Raw genomic sequence first — 8,165 nt, 5'->3', positions numbered from 1 at the left:
GGTGGAAAAACAGTAACCTTTAATCCGACGTTTCGGACGGGGTCCTGCCTTTGTCAAGGAATGTCACATTCCTTGACAAAGGCAGGACCCCGTCCGAAACGTCGGATTAAAGGTTACTGTTTGTCTACCGTGTATCATGTGTGTGTGTGTGTGTGTGTGTGTGTGTGTGTGTGTGTGTGTGTGTGTGTGTGTGTGTGTGTGTGTGTGTGTGTGTGTGTGTGTGTGTGTGTGTGTGTGTGTGTGTGTGTGTGTGTGTGTGTGTGTGTGTGTGTGTGTGTGTGTGTGTGTGTGTGTGTGTGTGTGTGTGTGTGTGTGTGTGTGTGTGTGTGTGTGTGTGTGTGTGTGTGTGTGTGTGTGTGTGTGTGTGTGTGTGTGTGTGTGTGTGTGTGTGTGTGTGTGTGTGTGTGTGTGTGTGTGTGTGTGTGTGTGTGTGTGTGTGTGTGTGTGTGTGTGTGTGTGTGTGTGTGTGTGTGTGTGTGTGTGTGTGTGTGTGTGTGTGTGTGTGTGTGTGTGTGTGTGTATGCGTGTGTGTGTGTGCGTGCGTGCGTGCGCGCGTATGTGTGTGTTTGTGTGTGTGTGTGTGCGCGTGTGTGTGTGTGTTTGTTTGTGTGTATGAAAATAAAGAAGCCAACAGTCCTAGAGGCCAAGGAAAGCATTGGACATTGCGCTTTTTTTCTTTTTATTTCGGTAATCACATAAATTAGTAATGTAATCTGTTTAGGGGAAAGATAATTAAACACAAAGTAGAAGGAAAAACTACATGCCGATAGTGGGAACCGAAACCGCGACCTCCGATTACCGCGTCCGGTGCTCTTTCAACAGAACTGAGCTACAACGGCCGCTGTCCCACCTGCTACTTTCATGGGAACTAAATATATATATATTGTGGAAAAAGGCCAGATCGAGACAGCAAGGTCGAGACGGCAAGGCAAGGGATGCCGTGTCTGGCTTTTTACTCCGATGACAAAACCCAGGCGCGCGCCGGAGCCGGCGCCGGGGGGCAATGATGATGGTATGTACGAATGAAAGAGGAAGATCATGGCATGTACAAATTAAACAACGTTCACAGAAGGCTCACAATATATATATGTCCATTAGGTTAGGTTATTTGAGTGGATATGAATCCAGGTACGCGCCGTTAAAATAGAGCACGTTATGCCAGTAGAGTGAAAGACGAAAAATATTTCGATGCGCTAGAAATCCTGCAAGCTCAAACCAAGTGTAGTCTTTGCAAAGCGAAATATCAATGTGTCGTATTTGCCAGAAGGGAGCAGGCCTGGCTGACCCAGAGCAAAATCGGCTGACTGCGCAGTGCCGTCGTTGCGGTCGCAATCCCTTGATGGCGGCGAGGTATTGCGAGTGTATGAAACATGCGCCATCGCCATCTTTTCAGGCACAGGTAAGAAGTTTCGGGACAGCAAGGGAGGTGAAGAAATACTGTCTATCCACCCTGGTACGTGGTCAGAGCTAACGTCGCGCTTATTTTTAGGTGACCCGTAGAATCTCTTTTCTTAGAACTATATGTTTTAAGGAGAAAATCTTAATAGGCTATGATGGCGAGGCTGAAATAGGGCCGCAAGAAGTGGGCGCAGAACGTGAGGCAACGAGGGTGAGCTCCGTGTAGAAGTATGACTTTTTTCTTAGGCGCGGTGCAAATGTCCACAAAGGGTGACGTATACCGCGACTTTCCTTCCTGTCAAACATTTACGAAAGCATTAGTAGGCTGTGTAAAAATAATAATGATATTTAGTGATGATGATAATCGATAATATTAATAATAATAATAATCAATCAATCAATCTTTATTTAATGTGCGCAGGAACAACCATGTGGTCTTTGTGCTGCAGCACAAATAATAAAAAAAAGAAACAAAAATGAAAAAGCACAAACATGTTTACACACACAGAGAGAACACAAAAAAAAAGAAATAAATATTACATGAAATGAAACTGAGACGAAAAGTATCACGGAAAGTAAGCAATCAATGAGTAGCATCACTTATATACACAGTGGGAGAATGTTTGAGCACACCAGGAAAGAAAAAAAAAAGAACGGTAGATAGAAGAAAAGAAAACAACAACAAATAACTGACAATGATTATAGTAATATAGAAATATACATAAAATAAACAACCATTCCAGGCACAACAAGTGCGTGGAACTTAAAACACAGGCTAGAAATACAGAACAATGCAATAAAGAAGTAAAATTGAACAAGGGACAGTAACATTCGAATATAAAGTTTAAAGTTGAAATATAAGTAAGAAACGGATAAAAAAGTAGTTCAAGATACAGACAGCATTGAACACGAGAAAAAGAAAAAGTGAAGTAAATACAATATTAAGGCTAGAAAATGGGAGTTATTTGTGATAAAGTACTATTTAGAATACAACGCTACGAACATCCAATGTGAATGAACAGAGCGAGTTTTGGAAGATGTCAAGGTGAGGACAAAAAGAGTTAAATAACCACTGCATTCTGTCCAGAGGGGAGTGGGAATGAAGAGGAGAAACCTGAAATGGTCTGAATTCCCTCATGCTTTTTCGCGGAACGCGCAGTAGGACGTACTCTAAGAGCTGAGGGCACATAATGTGGCCATGAAGGAGTTTGTACAGAAATATGATATCAAGTCTGATACGGCGGCAGTGAAGAGAAGGAAGATTCAGTTGGGCGCTCCTGGTGGAGCGAGAGGGGGAAGTTGGGCAAGGAAAGCGATAATGAAATATCCGTAAATTTTTTTTTTTTTTTTGCACTCTCTCAACCTTGTTCAAGTTCGATTTGCAAGTGCCATTCCAAACAACCGACGCATACTCCAAGACCGGTAAGCATATGGACAGGTACAGTTTTAGGAACGGAAGTGGAGTATGGAACTTTCTCGAAAGTCTGCAAACGAATCCGAGTGTGCGCATAGCCCGCTGACCAATGCGTTTAGTCTCAGAGGAGAAGCTGAGGGTGCGGTCAAAAAGTACACCAAGGTAGTTAATTTCATCAACCCTGTCCAACAGCACAGAATTGACAGAATAATGGCAGAGAAAGCTGTATGTTTTACGAGTAAAGGACACAACCCTAGTTTTGGAAGAATTGAGGGTAAGTCGATTCATCGCACACCAATCAGAAAAAGCAGATATGTCCGATTGCAACAACACGCAATCTTGAAAAGAATGTATTACCTTGAATATTTTTATACCATCAGCATTAAGAAGAAACGAGGAGTTCTTTATCGCGAGGAAACATCATTAATAAAAACGGAGAAGAGAAGCGGGCCTAGTACTGAACCTTGAGGAACTCCACTCGTTGCAAAGTAAACTAAAGAAGTCTGTTAATTGACACTGACAAAGCAGAAGCGATCAAGGAGATAGTTGCGTAGGGGGGCTACGAGTGAGACTTCAACGCCAGAGAGTAGAAGTTTTTCAAGAAGTAGTGAGTGAGTAACAACGTCGAAAGCTTTGCTCATATCACAGTACACAGTGTCAACCTGACCCCTCTGAAGGACTGCTGCAGAGGCATATGTCATAAACGTGACTAGGTTGGTAGAAGTAGAGCGACCCGACATGAAGCCATGCTGATTCGGTACTATGATATGTTTGAGATGGAAGGAAAGTACGTTGTGCAAAGCTAATTCGAAAAGCTTATAGGTCGTGCATAGAAGAGAAATCGGACGATAATTGAAAACATCAGATTTGTTTCCTGACTTGAAGACTGAAAACCCGCGTGCTATTTTCCACATATGAGAAAATATAGCATTTTTTAAAACAGTTAATAAATATAGAAGCAATGCTGGTACAAAGATACTACTGAAGGCTTTTATTATGGCGGCTTGAGTACCATCAGGTCCAGGAAACAAAGATGGTTTCAGACGCTTAGGACTCGCAGTTATCAACTTCTCGTCAAAGAGAACGGAATTGGGTGGTGCACTAGGTGGGAGGCATACGGAATCGCAATGTGGGGGTTTGTATACGGAGGAAAAATGTTAGGCAAAACCGTCGGGACATACCGAATTTCCAACCCTATGAGTCAACTAAGTTGATACTCGAATCCAATTTAATGGAACGCTTGCGTAGTACCACCGGAACTGACTGGGACAATTTGGGACACTCCTCTATAAAGACGCAAGATAAGAATCGTGATCCCGCTAGTGCAAGCGTTTGCAAAGAGAACGCAAGAGGCCGGAAAACCGGAAAAAAAAACTTGCTACGAGTAGGAGTATGCAGAGGTATTTACTGAAGCCTACCATCAAGAACTATTTCAGTAAAGCGACTGACTTGTCCGTCGGATCACTAATGTCATTTAAAAGGGACCAGTCGACGGAAGACAAGAAATTGAAAAGACTACCATAGTCGCCATGCGCAGACGTGAACGGGGCGAATTCTCCGCCCGATCGGAATTAATAAAAGGTGAGGCAGAGACAGAAGTCGTAACTAGAAGTGGAGGGTGAAATGTGTCGTAGCGAGTCAGCGGTATGTCGGAACTCGAGACATGTCCGAGATGTGCTTTGGTTTGGTTTGGTTTGTGGGGTTTAACGTCCCAAAGCGACTCAGGCTATGAGAGACGCCGTAGGGAAGGGCTCCAAAAATTTCGACCACCTGGGGTTCTTTAACGTGCAGTGACATCACACAGCACACGGGCGCCTTGCTTTTCACTTGCATCGAAAAGCGGCCGCCGAGGCCGGGATTCGATCCCGCATCCTTGGGAAGAGTAGTCGAGCGCCGTAGCCACTGCTCCACCGCAAGGTGCAAGTAAGTGTGCGAGTGAGGGTTACACCGAGGTATTTATAGCTCGCTACTTCTAAAATATAAATAATGTCAAGTTTTTAACTATGTAACTTATAGGCCTTTTTTTCGTGTGATTCGTAACAATGCGGTGCTTTCTTGGTTGATATGCATACTCAGCACGCACACCTCTCTCCGATTGCTACTGCGGTTTCTTGTAGTCAAAAGTAATCACAATAGATCATTATTTCTTTGAACACAACACAGTCGTCGGAAAAAGCTTCACAGATACATTCTTTTCAACGTTAAAGAAAGTCGTTCACATAACTTTGAAGCATTTGGGGCCCCAAGACACTGCCGTGGGGAAATCCTGAAGTACCTGTAACATGTCTGAACAGCAATAGCGGATCGATACAAATTGCTGCTCATCTGAGATGTAGGCGCTGATTCACTTAACTATAAGAGAAGGAAGGCCCAATGTGTACAGTTTAAATAAATTTTCGTGAGGCACCTTAAGGAATTACTCAAGTAAAAAAATTGCCCTTTTGTTTATTCTGACGCCCCAGCAGATACAAGACGGGTAACAGTGGACATTTCCCTACTCACTCATGCCGGTCATCCGACAAAATCTTGTGGTCTTCTAGAATCGTTACCACGTCACAAAAATAGTATGCATTAACAAGTTACAGCAATTGTCGGTAAAATAAACAGGGCAATTATTGGTCTATAGTTCACAGTCCCCTTTCTTGGCAATCGGGAAAACTCGAGCCTTACGCCCATCAGACGGTGAACTACTTATAGTCAAGGACAAGTTATACATGTCAGTGAAGTATTGGGCTATTTAACTGCTTAGCTTAGCGCTTCAAAAATGTATTCAGAACACCAACGGGCCTTAGAGTCATTTAAGTGGTAATGTTAAGTAACTCGTTCGCGACCAAGTGTCAAACCAAATCCGCATGTAAAGTATAAGAAATCTGCGATTTGTATTCACCATGCCTTGTGAACCCACTATTAAAGTGATTAGTAAACACATAATGACCTAACGTGCTCCTTTTCCAGATGCATCACAAATTTTTATCATAGTGATTTCCTATCTTGAAAAAATGCCCACGATTATGTTACTTCCTAATGCGAAATTTGAGCGCAGCTCATCAGCTGTTTCATCTTTTCGATAAATTGAGGCAAAACGAAGAGGCGTCCGTGTGCTGTGCGATGTCAGGGCACGTTAAAGATACCCAGGGGGTCGAAATTACTCCGTAGCGCTCCACTACGGCTCCCCTTTCTGTCTTTCCACTTTCACTCCCATCTTCCTCCCTTCCCTTACGGCGCGGTTCAGGTGTCCACAGAGCAAATGTGACAAATACTGCGCCTTTCCTTTCCAGTGAACCAATAGAGAAAAAAAAGAGGCAAGGATTTCGAGCAAGGCACATAAGCACAATTACATACTTCTTTTTTTTTTACTTTTTCACACGTATTCCTTCAAGAAACACTCCCCTAACAGTTCTTGGCTGTCCCGAAAGAAGCTTTGTGGTCCGAGAAATGAAGAGAGCAATTGAGTTATCGGGAGGTTGCGGGAGGCAGCGCGTGGGTCCATAGGAACGTTGCGCAACGAACAGATAGCAGCGACTCGATGACGCCGCTAGCGAGTGAGAACGGGATGCACGCACCGTGATCCGCCGCTGTACGGTTGCTTTCTGCGGATGAAGGATGCGAGCGCTATTGTATCCCCCTCCGGACCGGTCGTCTCGGTGCGCCCGCATACTTGCGGAGCGGGTCGGCGTTTCCGCAACCGGAGAGCACCCTCGCCTCCACTCAGGAAGAGGGGGGGGGTCTCCTCTTTCTGCATGGCGGCGACGGTGTTCTACGCAGCACGTTGTGTTGACTAGCTAGCGACGTCAGTCAGTCGCTGCTAACGCTGCCTCCGGCGACCCCCCTTTTTTTTTCCTTGTGCGCTCCGGTAGCTGCGCGCGCTCCTGCCCCCCTCATTCGCCGCTGAGTGTACCCCCCCCCCTCCTCCTGCGAGGCTCCGGTGGCCAAAGCGCCAGCTCGAACGGGGGGGCTGAAAGGGGGGCGTAACCGGTTACGAGGCCGACGCCGACGCCGCCGCGAAACCCAGGAACGACCGCCAAAGAGCTGCGCTCTAAAACGCAAGAGGCCAAAGACTTTAATGCCTTATCGTTGTCGACAAAAGGTTGTCAGCAGAAGGTTGTCAGCAGAGGCGTCGCGCTTTCGAGAGCCAGAGTTCAAAATAAATTAATAAACCTTGTCTGTACCGGGAATTGAACCTCCATCCGTTGGATTCCCAGCCCAGGGCTTTATCAACTGCGCCATGCCTTTTTTTCTTTATTGCCTGGTCTTGACACTGCTTTTCACGAGAACAAAATCAACAAAAACCACTCAAATGCTATTTACATACGCTATTTACATATGAAACGCTGAAATCCACGCATACACAACAAAGGCTCTAGCCTTGAGAGCCACTCGGGAGGTTCTGCTGTAGATTTCTGGATTGCCTCTTTTTTTCCGCATAGTATTTATTACATGCCTTTAAATGCTGGAAAAAGCTATATAGATTATTTACAAAGTAATCAGCCTGTAGGCGAAAAGTTCATTCGAAACATACAACACAATACCATACAACTTAGCGCAACTTCACTAAAACGGTGACAACGAAAGACAACACATCAACAATGGCAGCCAGTCCGGTTCATAGGCCGCTTTTCGGTGGAGGCGAAGAGCAAGGCTTCCGTGTGCTGTGCGATGTCAGTGCACGTTAAAGAACCCCAGGTGGTCGAAATTTCCGGAGTCCTCCACTATGGCGTCTCTCATAGCCTGAGTCGCTTTGGAACGTTAAACCCCACAAACCACCACCACCTATCTTCGCAAGTGTCTCCAAGCTGGTGCGCCATCTGGCCATAGTGAGTACTGGGGTAAACGAGAGGCTCAGCATTCCGAACCAACATACGCGTTTTCCACGGGCTGTGCAGTCTAATGAGGAAAATAATTTCAAAGAGTTCATGGTCTTGTTCGGTGGCAATTAAGAAACGCACATTGTGGGAATTATGAAGAGCGTTTCACGGCCACGCCTACGATCGTGAAACGCTCTTCATAATTCCCCTTGTCTACCGTGAGGATAATAATAATAATAATTGGTTCACAGGAAAGGAAATGCGGAGATCTGTCACACGCGCTGCGGACATCTGAACCGCTCTGTAAGGGAAGGGAGGAAGGTGGGAGTGAAAGTGTAAATAGAGAAAGAGAGAAAGGGGAGCCGTAGCGGAGGGCTACGGAGTACTTTCGACCACCTGGGGATCTTTAACGTGCGCTGACGTCGCACAGCACACGGACGCCACTTAGTTTCGCCTCCATCGAAACGCAGCCGTCGCGGTCGGGATTCAACCCGGGAACTCCGGCACAGTAGTCGGGCGTCTTACCACTGCACCAGCGCTGCGGAACA

This window comes from Amblyomma maculatum, chromosome 9 (genome assembly GCF_055883805.1).
Source record: "Amblyomma maculatum isolate TAMU_Amacu chromosome 9, ASM5588380v1, whole genome shotgun sequence".
Classification (NCBI taxonomy): Eukaryota; Metazoa; Arthropoda; class Arachnida; order Ixodida; family Ixodidae; genus Amblyomma; species Amblyomma maculatum.
The sequence above is the reverse complement of the archived record's forward strand: the minus strand, read 5'-3'. Positions refer to the sequence as shown.